The sequence below is a fragment of the Hemiscyllium ocellatum genome, chromosome 12 (genome assembly GCF_020745735.1).
Source record: "Hemiscyllium ocellatum isolate sHemOce1 chromosome 12, sHemOce1.pat.X.cur, whole genome shotgun sequence".
In the NCBI taxonomy this organism is placed as follows: domain Eukaryota; kingdom Metazoa; phylum Chordata; class Chondrichthyes; order Orectolobiformes; family Hemiscylliidae; genus Hemiscyllium; species Hemiscyllium ocellatum.
In genome coordinates, this window is record NC_083412.1 from 82,533,550 (window position 1) to 82,551,547 (window position 17,998).

Genomic DNA, 17,998 nt, shown 5'->3' on the forward strand with positions numbered 1-17,998 from the left:
CAGGAGGCTCCAATAGCACTGATGATGTTCCCTAGCCAGGGAACGAAACGTTTGCAGCAAAAACTTCCAGCTCAGCGAACAGAACAACAATCACTGAATTGTCCATGTTATTGCTGTGAATAAACTTGGCCAGTTTTTCTTGTAGAGCTAGTTTTTTCTTTGTCTTGGTCCTCTGCTGTTTAGCGTCAATGACTTGTTCTAATGTACTTGACTATTCATGGTCAGTTCTGTTGGTGTACAGAGTTTTTTGGCGCATGGACAAAGAAGGACACCGGTTCGACTGGGATAATACATCCATCCTGGGACAGGCTAAACAAAGACACGAACAGGAATTCCCAGAGGCCTGGCATTCAAACCGGAACTCCATCAACAAATATATCTATTTGAACCCCATTTACCAACCTCTCAGAAAAAGAACCAGAAGTGATATCACTCACTACAACAGACCAAGGCACATTAATAGCAAGTGGGGCAGAACACTAGCGCTTCATTGGAGGCTCACTGATGATGTTACTAAGCATGGTGATGAAACATCTGAGAACAAATCTACCAGCTCAGTGAGTAAACTTACAACCTATTATTAAACCAATTAGGTGTGTCATCAACCACCTCTGGAAAGGTGGAACTTGAACATGGGCTACCTGGCTCAGAGGTAGGGACATTACTACTGCACCTTCCAACAGATTTTCTACAACTATATTTCTTTATGGCACTTTAGTACGACTGACTGGCTTAATCAATCGATCATTTAAAATGGTAGTTAAAACTAACCATATAGTTGAGGGTCTAAAGTCAGGTATTGTCCAAAGCAGATAAAGATGGTGTGCTTCCTTTTTTAAAGGACATTAACAAACTACTTAGGATTTTGTGTCAATCCTTCAGCTTCATCGTCTTGAGTACAAAACATGGACATGTCAGATAGCTGGGTGGCACTTCATCAGTGTTGTACAGACAAGTGATTTTGGGAGACTTTGGGTTGCTACTCATTTTTTTATTCACCTCTACACCTAGCACTCAGACTGTCAAAAGCCTTTGAGTTAGTTGGTTAAGGGATCTTCTGATTTCACAAAAGCTGTGCTTGAAACTGCCGTGCTGGAAAGAGGAAAAGGGTAATAGGCAGGCCAAACAGCCTCTGTTGACAGAAATAAAATTGTTTTGCTTTAGCAAGGACAGAGTTGGGGAAGAACCCTTGTTCAAAAGCAAGCAGTGACAACAGATTATTGCATGACACCTCAAAGGTATACATGATTAATAGTTGTATTTAAATTGCAGCACAATAGTTATAACACGCCATGTTTTACATACTGCTGCATGAAAGATGATGCATTAGGGTGAGCATTAGTCAGCAAATGTTGATTGGCTGCACTCACAAGTCATTATCAAGCTCTTTTTTCCAGGTGTTGGAACACTTACCTGGCAATCACTATGCAATACTGTCTTCTCATGGCTGCAAGACAGTAGATACTAAGCTGTTCCAGCTTCTGCAAAGACACTCATGCAAAGACAGCAATGGTTAACTGACAAAAACAGAAATTGCAGGAGAAACTCAGCAAGTTCTGTGGAGAAGAAAGCAGAGTTAACATTTCGAACTGAAGTTCTGAAGAACTTCTTGCCACTTCTAAATGAGCAAGGATTGAATAACCTTATACTTAAAAGGGACTCTTAAACATGGCAATAGGTTTCTCAGGAAGGTAGTTATTTGAATAACTGAAAATCAAACTTGAGGCCATTTGGGTTCTCAGGTGCTGCATATGAATTGTTTACAGTCTTTCCTCTCCTGTTAAACGTTACTAAGGAAACATTCTACATGCCAGAATGGTGACATTAAGATCTATTTGACAGCATGTAATGGCAGTTTGTTTCTCGTTTGCACTGGATGCTTGGGGTGCCACCTGTTTCTCAGGTACTGGGTGCGGTCATTTTTTCAAACGCTCCTGTCCTGTATTGAATGACTCAGTCTTTAGCCAATCCCGTGCTCTTGAAAAACTGCCCTGACCAGAAGTGGTCACATGATTTTTTGGAAAATGATTTTGTAAAAAAAGAGGCCAGTGACGTCAGCAGCATGTCTAATCTCCACATTTGAAGTGAGCAACAACATTCCGGGAACAGCGTTTCTGCTATCTGGTATGTGGCCAATGGCCCAGAACAACGTGAACACATGTACACAAAACAAGCTGACAGATGGCACTGCGCCAGTGCATTATGTTTGTTCCAGACTTGTTTAAACAGATGTATCAGTGCTTTGCAGGAATATTGATCAAGTTGAAAAAAGGCCTTTGATTATCTAGAAAATAATTAAATGGACTGTTGGGAGCATGCATGCTTTGCTAAAGAAACTATTCCTCAGGGACAAAGATGCATAAGTAAACCTTGTAAAATATTTTAGCAGAATATATCAGGCCTTCAAGGCCCTGCTTCACTGTGGGGTATCTTTCACAAGTATTTGTAGTCCTTTCCCAGCTCAACTCAGGCTACAATACCACATATCTGCACGGAAATCAGAAACATCAGAAAACTATCCCAAACTTCACTCTATCTCTTTCATCAGTCCTCAAACAAATTCTAGCTGGGTGTACTTTGCAATATGGGCAATTTGATAAACACTAGAATTAGGGGACCATGCCTCATTTTCCTCTTGCTTATCTCAGAGTACTCAAGTCTCAATTGCCACCAGGTTGAGGCCAATTAATTCAGCAAAGACTGGGAACTGAACTGGGCCCTACCGCTATTAATTGGTGTTGTAACATATAACACAGTACATTTGCCCACAAACCCAGTAGGAACATGACATTGACATGTTTGAACTCCTATCTCTCTGAATTGTGTAAAGATTTTAGCTGCAAAATGTGATATACTTAATGCTTTCAAAACTGTTCCCGACATCAACAAGGATTTTTGAGGGGTTAGTGAAATTTCCAAGACTGTTTTGCTTCTATTAAATTAACATTGGAAATTTGACAGCCATGCTCTCCAAGAACTAGAAGCATTTTGGCCGCTAAATTTAAATTCCTCTCTTTTCCGTCGCCCATGGTTTTTCACAGTGAAATGGGTGTGGTTTTCCTTTACGGAATAATAGGCTTACGTTCATTATTGCCCATGAAGTAACTTGCTGATCTCTGCCAGGCTATTGCTACAAAAAGGAAGCAAGCCATGAAATGAAGCCAGAAAATTTGGAAGGTATGTTATCCCTAAATGCTCATCTAAAACCCAACCTAGCATGTGATTTAAGATTAACACGGTCTTTTATCAGGGAGTATGTGGTTGATGAATCACTGGATGTTTGTGGAAAAAAAGAATGAACACAACAATTAGTGGAAGGAATCTGAATCAACATTTTACACTCTGTGTTTCCATTGCTGGCTACACTTATGATTATATTCCATTCTTCTATTTTTAGATTACTTTTAGATTAATTAATGCATACTAGAACTTGGATGCAGTAATTAAGAGTTTGAATTTCAGGCCATTAATGCCAAAATATATGTACAAGTAAAATTTATAGGATGAGGTACAATATGGCAATTCTATAGTTAAACAGGGGAGGTGATGACCTAGTGATATTATTTCTACTAATTCAGAGACGCAGATAATGTCTGGGAACCTGAGTGCAAATCATCCCATGGCAAATGGTGAAGTTTGTAATAAAAATATTCTGGATTTAAGAGTCTAATAATGACCATGAAGCCAATGTCTATTGTCAAGCAAAAACCCACCTGGTTCACTTTGGGCAGGAAAATGCTGTTCTTACATGTGACTCCAGATCCACAGCAATGTGTTTGACACTTAACTGCCCTTTGGGCAATTAGGGATGGACAATAAAGGCTGATTTAGCCAGTGATATCCACTTCTTGAGAATGAATTTTAAAAACTTTTAAGGGCTTTCAAAACAAGGTAAATTAGTCTCATTTCAGCTCTGTGATGTACAATAATCCCTTGCTCACTTCTAATGATGCACAAGTGTCATGTTTCTGTTCGTTTAACTCATTAGAGAGTACAAACAATGCTAAATATGCTGTTGAGTGGCCAGGCAACTGAATAATGGCTATAAAAATAAGAGGACAGCATTACTTGAAGATAGCAAGGCTATCACTAATCTCCTCCAAAGCAATTGACCAGTTATCATCAGCCATGCACCCAGCCTCCATTGGAAGGTGGTGGCATAGTAGTATTACTGCTACACTATTATTCCAGACACCCAGGTAACATTCTGAGGATCTGGAGTCAAATCCCACCATAACAGTCGGTAGAATTTGAATTCAATAAAAATCTGGAATAAAGGTTCTACTGATGACCATGAAATGATTGTTGATTATCATAACAATGCATTTGCTTCACGAGTTCCCTTTAAGGAAGGAAACTACCATCCTTGTCTGATCTGCATGTGACTCCAGACACACAACAATGTGACTGACTCTTAGATGGCCTCTGGGAAGTAAATGCTGGCCCAGCCAGTGATGCCCACATTCCAGGAATGAATAAACAAAATGCTGCAGCCGCCGGATTAACACTGTAGGGGAATGCTTCCCCTTCGGTTCTGTGGTTGAACATAGGTCCAATCCATTAAGCCTACACTTCTACCATGAATATGTCAAGGATCCAACTCCTGAATCCACCCTAGCTGGAATAGAGATTGAACTTCCTGCTGTTGGAATCAATTTGAACCAGCTAGTTAATGCCCCAGAGGAGTCTAAGTAGCTGCAGCAACAAACATTTTCATATGCACGATGTAATTCAGAACTGAAGGTAGCCCTTTAATCGAGGCTCCAATTTCCTTTGCCCTCAAAGGCAGGTTGGGAATCTCTCTCATTCTTGTCATCTGCCATTAACGTATATTGGAAGAATTTACAGTCACAAGACTTCCTTATAGGAGTTCTATATTCCTGATGAAGGGCTCTGGCCCGAAACGTTGAATTTCCTGTTCCTTGGATGCTGCCTGACCTGCTGTGCTTTAACCAGCAACACATTTTCAGCTTCCTTATAGGAGTACCAACATGAATGAAGGTACAGGGAAGAGAGTCATTAATGGAATGAAAAATGATAATTCATTGACTTTTTTTTGTCTACTGGAAGCTTTGATTGTTAAAGTTGAATTATTTTGCGGTGGATTCCATCTAGATATTCTGGCCGGGAGGACCCTGAGATGGTCAGTAACAGAGTGAAGAGCTGAAAAATGTGTTGCTGAAAAAGCACAGCAGGTCAGGCAGCAACCAAGGAGCAGAAGAATCGACGCTTTGGGCAGAAGGAAATTAAAGACAGTAAGTACCAAAAACTTTCATGTATGTACCCCCACACTCCGGATTCCTCAACCATTCCAGTATCTTCCATCGGCCTCCGGAACTGCTCGGGCGCCATTAACCATCTGGCCGCTGCAGCAACCGCCGCCGCGAACCATGATGTCACTTCCGCCCCCACCGACCATGCAGCATCCGCAATCGCCGCCCAGACAACATCTCCACGATCGCCAGGAAGACCATCGCCGACAGATTCGCGGCCTCCGCGGGGTCCACAACCACCGGGAACAACACCGTTTCTGCAGTCGCCGCAGCCACTTCCACCCCCAGTGACGTCACTCACCTGCACAACGACCATGCCGCATGAGTCTCCACCTCCACGCCGATCTCCGCCTCCATGCCGATCCCCATCCCCACGTCGATCTCCGCCCCCGCGCCGATCCCTGCCCCTGCGCTGATCTCCACCCCCACGCCCAGCTCCGCCCCCATGCCTAACTCTGCCCCCGATGCCTAATCCCGCCCCCACGCCCAGCTCCAGCCCACACCAGGTCCTAGCTCCCAGCCCTGTCGTATTTTCAGCAACCCTCCAGACCTCCCCCTCTATGAGGATGAAAGATCAGTCCTCAGCAGAGGCCTCACCTTCATCCTCCTATGCTCCCGGATTAACGAGTTCAACACATAATGAGACATCGAACAATTCTTCCGCCGCCTTCGCCTCCACCACCTACTTCTTCAACCAGGATTCTCGCCCACCCTCTGACGACCCCTTCTCCCGCCTCCAACACACCCCATCCACCTGGACACCCCATGCTGGCCTCTTACCTGCCCTCGATCTCTTCAAAGCCAACTGTCGCCGCAACATTGACCACCTCAACCTCTCCACCCCTCTCACCCACTCCAACATCTCACCCTCGGAACATGCAGTCCTCAACTCCCTCCACTCCAACCCCAACCTCACTATCAAACCGGCAGACAAGGGAGGCGCAGTGATAGTTTGGTGCACCGATCTTTACATTGCTGAGGCTAAACGCCAGCTCGCGGACACCTCCTCCTTCTGCCCCCTTGACCATGACCTCACCTCCCACCACCAAACCATCATCTCCCAGACCATCCATAACCTCATCACCTATGGGGATCTCCCATCCACCGCCTCCAACCTTATAGTCCCACAGCCCCGCACCGCCAGTTTCTACCTACTGCCCAAAATCAAAAAACCTGACTGCCCCGGCTGACCCATTGTCTTAGCCTGCTTCGGCCCTACTGAACTCATCTCTGCATACCTCGACATGGTCCTGTCCCCCTTGGTCCAAGAACTCCCCACCTACGTTCGGGACACCACCCACGCCCTCCACCTCCTCCATGATTTTCGCTTCCCTGGCCCCCAATGCCTTATCTTCACCATGGACATCCAGTCCCTATACACCTCCATCCCCCATCACGAAGGCCTCAAAGCCCTCCGCTTCTTCCTTTCCCGCCGAACCAACCAGTACCCTTCCACTGACACCCTCCTTCAACTGACTGAACTGGTCCTCAAAAAAAAAAGAGCTTATGCCCGAAACGTCGATTCTCCTGCTCCTTGGATGCTGCCTGACCTGCTGCGCTTTTCCAGCAACACATTTATCAGCTCTGATCTCCAGCATCTGCAGTCCTCACTTTCTCCTAGTAACAGAGTGAAGTCAAGATATGTGACAGGTGGCAAATGAGGAATTGGGATTGCATTCATTGCTATCACAATCAATGAGCTATTCAATGATAACCCTGGACAGAATAAAGATGAGTGAATTACCCACTTTTTTCTTCCTCTTCCTCCTTTAGCTGCTCACCACACACCTGGTGATATGGGCTTTACCCTCACAACAATGAGATTGTGAAGGATACAGCAAACCAAGGCAAATGATGACATGTGAAATGAAACAGAAATTTCTGGAAAAGCTCACCAGATATAGCAGCATCTATGGAGAGAAAGCAGGGCCAATGTTTTGGCTCTAGTGACCCTTCATCAGAACAGGGGTTTAAAATCATGACATGTACTTGTCATATGTTGTTGTACAAATACCTGGCAAATTATGGTTGGAGTTGAGTATAATCCTCCTTTTTTATAGTATATCTGAGGCTCCGTTTGATTACATAATGTTCAGCAATATTTGAGATTCCACAGATACTGAAGCAGTCCATGTTCAAATATAGCAAAACCTACATAGTATCCATACTTGAGCTGACAATGGCATGTAATATTCATACCACACAAGTACTAGGCAACGACCATCTCCAATGGGAGAGAATCTAACCATCATCCCTTGATATTCAATGGGGTTGCCACCACTGAATCCTCCATTACCAACCTCCTTGGGTTATGATTAGTCAGAAATTGAGTAGGCCTTGCCATTTAAGTACTCTGGCCAAAACAGCAGGTCAGAGGCTAGGATCTCTCGAGTAAATAACTCACCTCCTGACTCCCCAAAGCCTGTCCACCACCTACAAAACACGAGTCAGGAGTATGATAGAATACGTTCTACCTGCCTGGACGGGTGCAGCTCCAACAACACTCAGGAAGCTTGACTCCATCCAAGATGATGCAGCCTGTTGATAGGCACCACAAGAAAAATCACTCATCACCAATATTCAGTTGCAGCAGTGTGTACATCTATAAAATGTACTGTAGAAATTCACTAAGAACCTTTCTAACCCATAACCGCTACTGTCTCGAAGGAAGTGTGGATTTTGCTGCAAGGAAAAATGTTCCAATCTGGAGTGGATATGTCTGTCAAGCCTGCCTGGAAATGTCACTAACAAAGGATGCATCCTGTTGGTAACATGCCAGTAACCTTAAATGGTCTTTTGAAGGCCTTAAATGGACTCTGGGCAGGAAGACCATGCCTGAATTTTCCTGCTGTAGGATGTATTGCATGGAGTTGGGAAGACACCAGATACTCCACCCTCTGCCTTCCTCCTTGATTTTATGACCAGACCCACCTCAGAACTCATTCATTGGATTGGACCAAATTCCACGCAAAGTCTCAGTGATCTTCCTGATACAACATAGGCTGTGAACTGGGAGTTGTTTTAACTAATACTTGCTTTATCCAGTGTGGAGGCAAAATTATCAAAGCTATAGGAAAGATATTGCTAAACCTGAAAGGATTTATAAGGAATTTGTCAGGGTTGGAGGTTTTGACCTATAATGGGAGGCTGAATAAACTGGGATTATTTTCCTTGGCATGTCAGAGGCTGAGGGTAGGTTTATAATGGTTTATAAAATCATGAGGGGCATGGATATGGTGAAAGCCAAGGTCTTTTTCCAAGGGTAGAAGAGTCCACAACTAATTAATGTAAGTTTTAGGTGATAGGGTAAAGATATAAAAGGGACGTAGGGGACAGCTTTTTCACACAAGGGGTAATGCTTATATGGAATAAGCTGCCAGAGGAATTGTGTGCAGGCTTGTACAATTACAACAGTTAAAAGACATCTGGATGGTTATACGAATAGGAAGGATTTAGAGGGAAATGGGCCAAATGCTAGCAAAGTGGGACTGGATTAATTTAGGTGATCTGGTCTGCATGGATGAATTGGACCCAAAAGGTCTGTTTCTGTGCTGTGCATCTCTATGGCTCTATAACATCATGGTCATAGCTATCTTTGCAGGTTATGACAATTCAATCCTCACTCTGTTCTGAGACTGAAATAAGTCTTTGCGAAGCTGATACACTGTTCCTTTCTGTAACTGAGATAAGAGATTTGCTCTTCAAAGATTCCAAATAAATGTGGACTCCTCCTGAGAGATCCACTTTCCCTCCTTGTCCTCCCTCTTTGAAGCTTGTCCTCAAATCCATTGCCTCTACTCATTCTCCCTGTGATGGAGTAGGCCAAAGAGGGTAGAAACCATTGCATCTATGTAAAGGAGCAAGTGGTTTATGTTGAACAGAGTCATAGTCACAGAGTCATACAGCACAGAAACAGACTCTTCAGTCTAACTCATTCATGCTCACCAGGTTTCTCTGACCAAAATAGTCCCACTTGCCTCCATTTGGCCCATATCCCTTTCAACCTCTGCTATACCTGTCCAAATGTCTTTTAAATGTTACAACTGCACCTGCATCTAACACTTGCTCTGGCAGTTCATTCTACATATGAACTACCCTCTGTGTGAAAATGTTGCCCCTCATGTCCCTTTTAAATCTTTCTTCTTTTTCCAAGATCACCAGATCCAGCAGGCCACTCAGTGATTGGTGTTATGCATGCAAACCTGCATTCGGCTGCTTTGGCCATGAGATTAACATGGCAGTGGCTAGGGAGAGAGGGCTGAGATGCCTGTGTTCCTTTTCCAGTGTCTGTCCATTTCTGGTAGTCGAGGATATGCTGTTATGTGCCAGGAGTGAGGGAGATTATAGCTTTCCATATTTAGTCAGTGCATTGAGTATCGGAGTTGGGAGGTCATAGAAACACAGAAACATAGAAAATAGGGCCAGGAAGAGGCCATTTGGGCATTTGGGCCTGCTCTGTCATTCATCACGATCACGGTTGATCGTCCAACTGAATAGTCTAATCCTGCTTTCTCCCCATAACCTTTGATCCCTTTGCCCCAAGTGCTTTGTCTAGCTGACTCTTGAATATATTCAATGATTTGGCATCAAGTACTTCACATGGTAACAAATTCCACAGGCTCACCATTCTTTGGGTGAAGAAATATTTCCTCATCTCCATCTGAAATGGTCTACCCCAAATTTTCAAACTGTGACCCCTTGTTCCGGACACACCCACCATCGGGAATATCCACCCTGCATCAACTCTATCTCATCCTGTTAGTATTTTATAAGTTTCTATGAGATCCCCCCTCATTTGTCTGAATTCCAGCAAAAACAATCCTAACCTTGACAATTTCTCCTCAAACCATAGTCCCACTATCCCTGGAATCAGCCTGGTAAACCTTTGCTGCACTTGTGGCTGTATAGGACAATGGTTAGGCCACTTTGGAATGCTGCTTTCAGTTTTGGTCGCCTTGTTATAGGATGTATGTTGTTCTACTTGCAAGGGTTCAGAAAAGATTTACAAGGATGTTGACTGGGTTGGAAGTTTGAGCTACAGGGAAAGGCTGAGTAGGCTGGGACTGTTTTCTCTGGAACATTGGAGGCCGAGGGGTGACCTTATAGAAGTTCATAAATCATGAGGGATATGGATAGGGCAAATAGTCAAGGTCTTTGTCCCAGGTTAGGGGAGTCCAAAACTAGAGGGCATAGGTTTAACTTGAGAAGGGAAAGATTAAAAGGGACCTGAGGGGTAACTCCTTCACGCAGAGGGTGGTACATGTATGGAATGAGCTGCCAGAGGAAGTGATGGAGGCTGGTACAATTACAAAATTTTTAAAAATTCTGATGGGTATATGAATAGGAAAGGTTTAGAGGGATATTGACTAAATGCTGGCAAATGGGACTCGATAAATTTAGGATATCTGGTTACTGTGGATGATTTGGACCGAAGGGTCTGTTTCCATGCTGTACATTTTTATGCCTCTTAGACCTTCTAGATTGAACTTTCCCATCCTAGGGACAAGATCTATGATATTCACCTTACCTTTGTCCCTGATGATTTTATAAACCTCTATAAGATCACCCTTCAACCTCCTATGCTCCAGAGAAAAGGGTCCAGTCTACCCTGCCTCTCCTTATAACTCAAACCCTCCAGTCCAGGCAACATCCTTGTAAATCCTTCCTGAACACTCTCCAATTTAATAATATCCTTCCAATAGCAGGGTGACCAGAAGTGTACACAGTACTCCCTCTTGAACTCAGAACAGTCAGGCTCATCTTGCATCACATCTCCCTATAGATTTCAGAATCTTTAACTCCTTAATCAAACTCCAAACTCTTTTGCTGACTCAACAAGAGGTGAATTACAAAAGTGAGCTTTTGTGGTTGATATTTAACATGTTTCAATATTGTACTCATCTCTTATACTTCATATACTAATGTTGTGAAATTGTTCAACTCCTACATGTTATCCTAACTAAGTTACCACTGGAAAATGGGTTAGTTAATTAATGTGCCAACACTTCCTTTATCTCTAACTAACTTTAGTGTATCTTCATCTGTGCAGCAAATACCTTTTCTGTAGTTGCTGTGTATTCATTGTTCTGTATTGCATACTATTGAAACACATAAATTGAAGCTCTTAATAATTTATCTGGTAATGCCGATGAATATGTAAATAAAAATAAAGTTGCCATTGTCTTAACAACCATGGGGCTGCTGTCTCATTAGAGAAAGACAATTGGTGGTAACTGAGGGTTACCACACCTCAGATGAGGTTGAGAGGGTGAAATCTTGAGGGTAACCTCAGTTGGTGCAGGAATTGAATGCATTCTGTTGGCATCACTCCGCATCACAAGCTGATCAAACCTGGTGAAGACACAAGGATATCAATTAAAGTACTAGGTTATAAAGTTTTGTGTTTTTAATTCAATCATAATTTGAGAAGTACTCATCAAATACCAATCAAAAATACAGCCCTGCTGCCTCTTAACAATCTTCAACATGCCTCAAAATCAGATCTCAGCCAGATAATATTATCTCTGTAACAGTGGAACCATAAATAGCTGGCACTGAAAACCCTTCTTCTGATGTTCATTATCAAACAGCACGTATCAGTCTAAGTTGCTGTTGCAACATGATCATGAATATGGTGGCCTGATGTCTGTAGTGGTTATGAAAGCAGAGAAGTCAGTACTTGTTGCTAATATTGTGCAAAACTGACAGCAAATTCAGCTTTTTGTTTACATGTAGTAAAACGTGGGGAAACTGCTGAGCTACCTGATTTTTCCACAGATTGTGCTATTGTAGTCATCACTATTCTTGAATACCAAAGATCCTCTATAAATTACTCTAGGAAGAAAATAACATTGTAATCTGAAATATCAAATATCCCCAAAACCTATGAAACCTTTCTTGAGGTAAACCAACAGTACCATCCCTTTTGTCACTGACTGCAGAATCTAGGTCATTTTACATCCTATGGAAACTATTTGCCAATTTCCAACTTTAAATTATCATCCAAATGTGACTTTAGTTTTATGTAGTTTGGGTTGTTAGTTTTATGCATTGGGATATCATTTTTAAGTGATCACATTAAGCACTTTTGTACCTTATCAAAATCCAGGTAATCAAATGTAAAACTGTGATAACAGAATGCTTGAGCAATTAGAGGCTGAGAAACATTTTCTGTGTTGTTTGGTAAATCTCAAAGGGAAGGTAGGTGTGGTCACTGTCATCACTAATTAATTAATCAGGCTATGAAATCTGGTCTTAAATTGAATCATCTATCTTTAATTTGAATTTGTGCTTGTCTCAGCCTGTCAGTTCAATCTTCCAACATTTATTTCCTTACCTGAGCTGCATTGTGTCATAGTGAGCTTTTACTGTAGCCATACTGAATCCATGACTAAGGTTGTTACAACATGGTCTGATGCTTTTTTTTCCATGAACCTGTGGGGTAACCTTGCCGCTGGAGGACTGAGTCTGATATATGGTGTTTGCCATTAACACATTATAATAGCCAATAACTAAATATTTTCCCTAGCTGGAAAAAAAGTACACATAAGTAAAGTGAAGAAAATGTTACTGCTGATAATAATTGGAGAGGAGGGCACTGCAATGGAGCATATTAGTTTGGTACTCATTGATGCCTTCATAGGCCATCTTGACCTTTCATGGCCCCCTGAACTATTTTCTCCTCACAGGGAGTAAGGTAACTTATTTCCACCATCAATCTAATCTTAACATTCAATGGTGTTACCATCACTGAATCCCCCACTGTCAACATCCTGGGGGTTAGCATTGACCAGAAATTCAACTGGATCCACCCATTCAACTGGACCCACCAGTGGCTACAAGAGCAGGTCAGAGGCTAGGAATACTTTGGTGAGTAACACACCTCCTGACTACCCAAAGCCTGTCCATAAGCATATTTCAGGACTGTGGTAATTTCTCCCCACTTGTCTGGATGTGTGCAGCCCCATCACATTTGGTAAGGTACAGGTGCATTGGTAGAGTTAAAGTGATAACCCTGACAGGGAGGCATATGGAGAAAAGATGATGCTACTTACCTGCATGGAGCATAGGAGGTTGTTGGCATTTTCTATGCACTGCTGGACATCTCTTTTAACAGTAAAGACAGCACTGAACTGTGCTGCTATGTCTGACCAACTTGGACACAGTTGATAGGGGACCTCTTGTTATGGTCAGCTGAGAAGAAAACTGAATGTGTCTTTGTCACTCAGTTCAGCAGCATCTCAAAAGCTTTCTCCATGAAATGGGAGTTAATTTATTTCACTTCAGTTCCCTGTGTTGAGACGTTAAAGGAAAGTAGCACAATGTGAGGGGCAATTTCTGGCTTGAAACATCTGAAATGGCATCCAGCATAATGATATGTTTGAAGTTGGCATCTAAGCCTTGGAAGCTGGAAGGTGTTAGCAATGATGTGCACTTCCATCTTGTTCACCATCTGATTCACTGTATAATGTGTTCAAAATCTAGCTTACATACTTAATGAACTGTGAAAAACATGTTTGTTCAAATTAACTTGCCTGGGACTGTGGTAGAGATGATTAGATTAACCAACTCACTTCCATTCTTTAATTTCCATGCCATCGTTGATTGTTGCAACAATCCCATGTAGTTCACTAATGTCCTACATATGACTTCAGACCTATAGTAATGTAGTTGACTCTTTACCACCTTCTGAGATTGCCCATCAAGCCATTCAGTTCAAAGGCAATTATGGATAGCCAACCAATGCTGGCTTTGCCAGTGACACCTACATTCCATTATATTATGACTGCCCCTGGGTACTGGTTTCTGATTTGTTATGATCCTGGGCAAAGAATGATAGTCTGGTTCTCCTTCTTGGTTTCCAATCTCAGTTGGTTGCAACAAATTTAACTCCATAAGAAGGATTCCCATCCTTGTGGATACCTTTCCCAATTCAAAATAATTACAATTTCAGCGGAAGAAATTTAACCAGGCTTTCTAGAATGACCTTCCCCTGCCACAGCAGGAATTGCAAAACCTGTGTCCCCACCTCCCCCTCACCTCCGCCCAAGGCCACAAGGGAGCCTTCCACATCCATCAAAGTTTCACCTGCACATCCACGCATGTCATTTATTGTATCCATTGCTCCCAATGTGATCTGTTTTTACATTGGGGAGATAGGACGCCTACTTGAAGAGCACTTCAGAGGACATCTCTGGGACACTGGCACTAACCCACTCCAACGTCCCGTGGTCGAAAACTTCATCTCCCACTCTCACTCAGCCGAAGACATGCAGGTCTGGGCCTCCTCCATTGCCACTCCCTTACCACCTGACACCTGGAGGAAGATTGCCTCATCTTCTGCCTTGGGACCTTCCAACCCCATGACATCAATGTGCATTTTGCCAGTTTTCTCAGTTCCCCTCCCACCACCTTATCTCTGTCCCAACCTTCCAGCTCAGCACTGTCCTCATGACCTGTCCCATCTGTCATTCCTTATCCTCATCTGCTCCACCCTCACCTCTGACCTATCACCTCTAACCCCACCTCCATCCAGCTATTGCACTGTCAGCTACTTTCCCCCAGCCCCACCTCCCTCCCATTATCTCTCAACCTCCGAGTCTCTCAGCCTCATTCCTGATGAAGGGCTTTTGCCTGAAACATCGATTTTCCTGCTCCTCGATTGCTGCCTGACCTGCTGTGCTTTTCCAGCACCACATTCTCGACCTAATCTCCAGTATCTGCAGTCCTCACTTTCGCCTATCTTGAGTCACTCTTGATGCTGGGTTCAATCCACATAGGGATTTTTCAGATGGTCACTGAATTGAATTCTTAAGCATCTTTGGATTGTCTGTCTTTTATTTTTCAAAACAAACAACTTCATAAAAAATTAAAGCAGAAAACTGTGGATATTGGAAATCTGAAACACACACAGAAAATACTGGAGAAGCTCAGCAGGTCTGGCAGAATCTGTGAAAGATGAACAAAGTTAATGTTTGAGTCCGACATTACTCTTCTTCAGAACACTTTGTTTACATTTGTGTAAGTTAACCAGCATCCTCAGTATTTTGGTTTTAATTGAGTATGCTATTCACTGCTTTTTCTCTTCCTATTATGGCCACCTTGACAAAGATCTGCTCTTCCATCTGACAGGATTTCTAGTTTAACATTTTGGCTTGTTCATCCCTGGATTGACCATGATGCTATTGATTGGATCAGCCACAATCCTGGTGATTGGATCAGTCATGATCCTGGTGATTGGATCAGCCGTGATCCTATTGAATGGCAGCAGGCTTAGGGGCTGATTGATGTTCTCCTATTCATATTTCTCATGGCCTCATGACTCATGGTCTTCATTGCTTTCTACCTCCCTGATGGTGTTGGATTGGTTAGTTCAGTTGCTGGCTGGCTTACAACGCAGCATGATAGCAACAGCATGGGTTCAATTCCTGTAGTGGCTAAGATTACCATAAAGGTTTGGCTTTCTCAAGCTGGCTCCTTGCCTGAGGTGTGGTGACCCTCAGATTAAACCCACCATCAATTATCCCCTCTCTGACTGGTGAGGGAGTGGAACTATGATGACTTCGTTAAAGTATTTGCTAAAGCTAATTTTCACAGCTGCACTTCCTTCCTCAGTGAATGTTGTTGACTCCGGAAGTTCTAGCCTTCATGTTTCAAACCCACCCAGGATTACAGTATTTCTGAGACATACAATGCTCATCTGTGATCCACACTTGAAGCTATGTCCATACTCTTGACCTCCCTGACATTCAGCATTGCCTTATGTTATGACAACGCTGTCCCTGTCCCAGTTCCATTTCATTCTTCATCTCATTTGACACCGTGGATCCTTTTTCTCTCCTGTTAGGTGTTAAGGCACATAATCTCCAAAACCTGAAGAGTTCAGATGCCTTCTGGATCCTTCTTCTCCTCCAATTCCTTCCGACTCCACCCTTTCATCTACTCCATCTTCATGTTGTGTATCATCACATCTTCTGACCTTCCCCTCTCTGATGCTTAACAATCTGTGTTCAGGAAATAACTTTATTTTATCTCTTTACGCCCTCATTTCAATGAACTTCAGTCACAACACGATGCTGAACTCTTCTCCTGTTGTTTTCATCTCCGTGCCAACTTCTTTGGACAGGAATCCTCTCTCCTGCATACAGACCCTTTCACCTATCTTCTATACTCCCCTCCCATGCGCTCCTCTGTCACATTTTACCTGCATTTGATCTCTTCACTGAGAACTGCTGAGATGACATTGGCTGCCCTAATTTCTCTGCTCCCTCACTCGCTCTAACCTGATTCCCTCTGACCTAGCTGTATTCTGTCCCCTGAGGTCTAACCCTAATCTTGTTATCAAACCTGCTGATAAGGATGGCACTGTTATCTGGTGGGTAAAAACAATGACTGCAGATGCTGGAAACCAGATTCTGGATTAGTGGTGCTGGAAAAGCACAGCAGTTTAGGCAGCATCCGAGGAGCAGTAAAATTGACGTTTTGGGCAAAAGCCCTTCATCAGGAATCAGGCAGAGTGCCTGAAGTGTGGAGAGATAAATGAGAGGAGGGTGGGGGTGGGGAGAAAGTAGCATAGAGTACAATGGGAGGTGGGGATAAAGGTGATAGGTCAGGGAGGAGGCTGGGGGAAGGTACCAAAGAGTACAATGGGTGGATGGGGGTGGAATGAAGGTGATAGGTTAGAGAGGAGGGTGGAGTGGATAGGTGGAAAAGAAAATAGGCAGGTAGGACAAGTCACGGGGACAGTGCTGAGCTGGAAGTTTGGAACTGGGGTGAGGTGGAGGAAGGGGAAATGAAGAAACTGTTGAAGTCCAGATTGATGCCCTGGGGTTGAAGAGTTCTGAGGCAGAAGATGAGGCATTCTTCCTCCAGGCATCGGGTGGTGAGGGAACGGCGGTGAAGGAGGCCCAGACCTCCATGTCCTCGGCAGAGTGGGAGGGGGAGTTGAAATGTTGGGCCACAGGGCAGTGTGGTTGATTGGTGCAGGTATCCCAGAGATGATCCCTAAAATGCTCTGCTAGGAGGAGTCCAGTCTCCCCAATGTAGAGGAGACCGCATCAGGAACAGCGGATACAATAAATGATATTGGTGGATGTGCAGGTAAAGCTTTGATGGATGTGGAAGGCTCCTTTAGGGCCTTGGATGGAGGTGAGGGATGAGGTATGAGTGCAGGTTTTGCAATTCCTGCGGTGGCAGGGGAAGGTGCCAGGACAGGAGGGTGGATTGTTGGGGGGGCGTGGACCTGACCAGCTACTCACGGAGGGAACGGTCTTTGCGGAAGGCAGAAAGGGGCGGGGAGGGAAATATATCCCTGGCGGTGGGGTCCATTTGGAGATGGCGGAAATGTCGGCGGATGATTTGGTTCATGCGAAGGTTGGTAGGGTGGAAGGTGAGCACCGGAGGGGGTGGGTGGGGGGTGTTCTGTTCTTGTTACGGTTGGAAGGGTGAGGTCTGAGGGCGGAGGTGCAGGATGTGGATGAGATGCGCTGGACAGCATCCTTAACCATGTGGGACAGGAAATTGTGATCTCTAAAGAAGGAGGCCATCTGGTGTGTTCTGTGGTAGAACTGGTCCTCCTGTAAGCAGATACAGTGGAGGCGGAGGAATTAGGAAAACGGGATGGCATTTTTGCAGGAGGTAGGGTGGGAAGAGGTGTGATTCAGGTAACTGTGGGAGTCAGTGGGTTTGTAAAAAATGTCAGTGTCAAGTCAGTCATCATTAGTGGA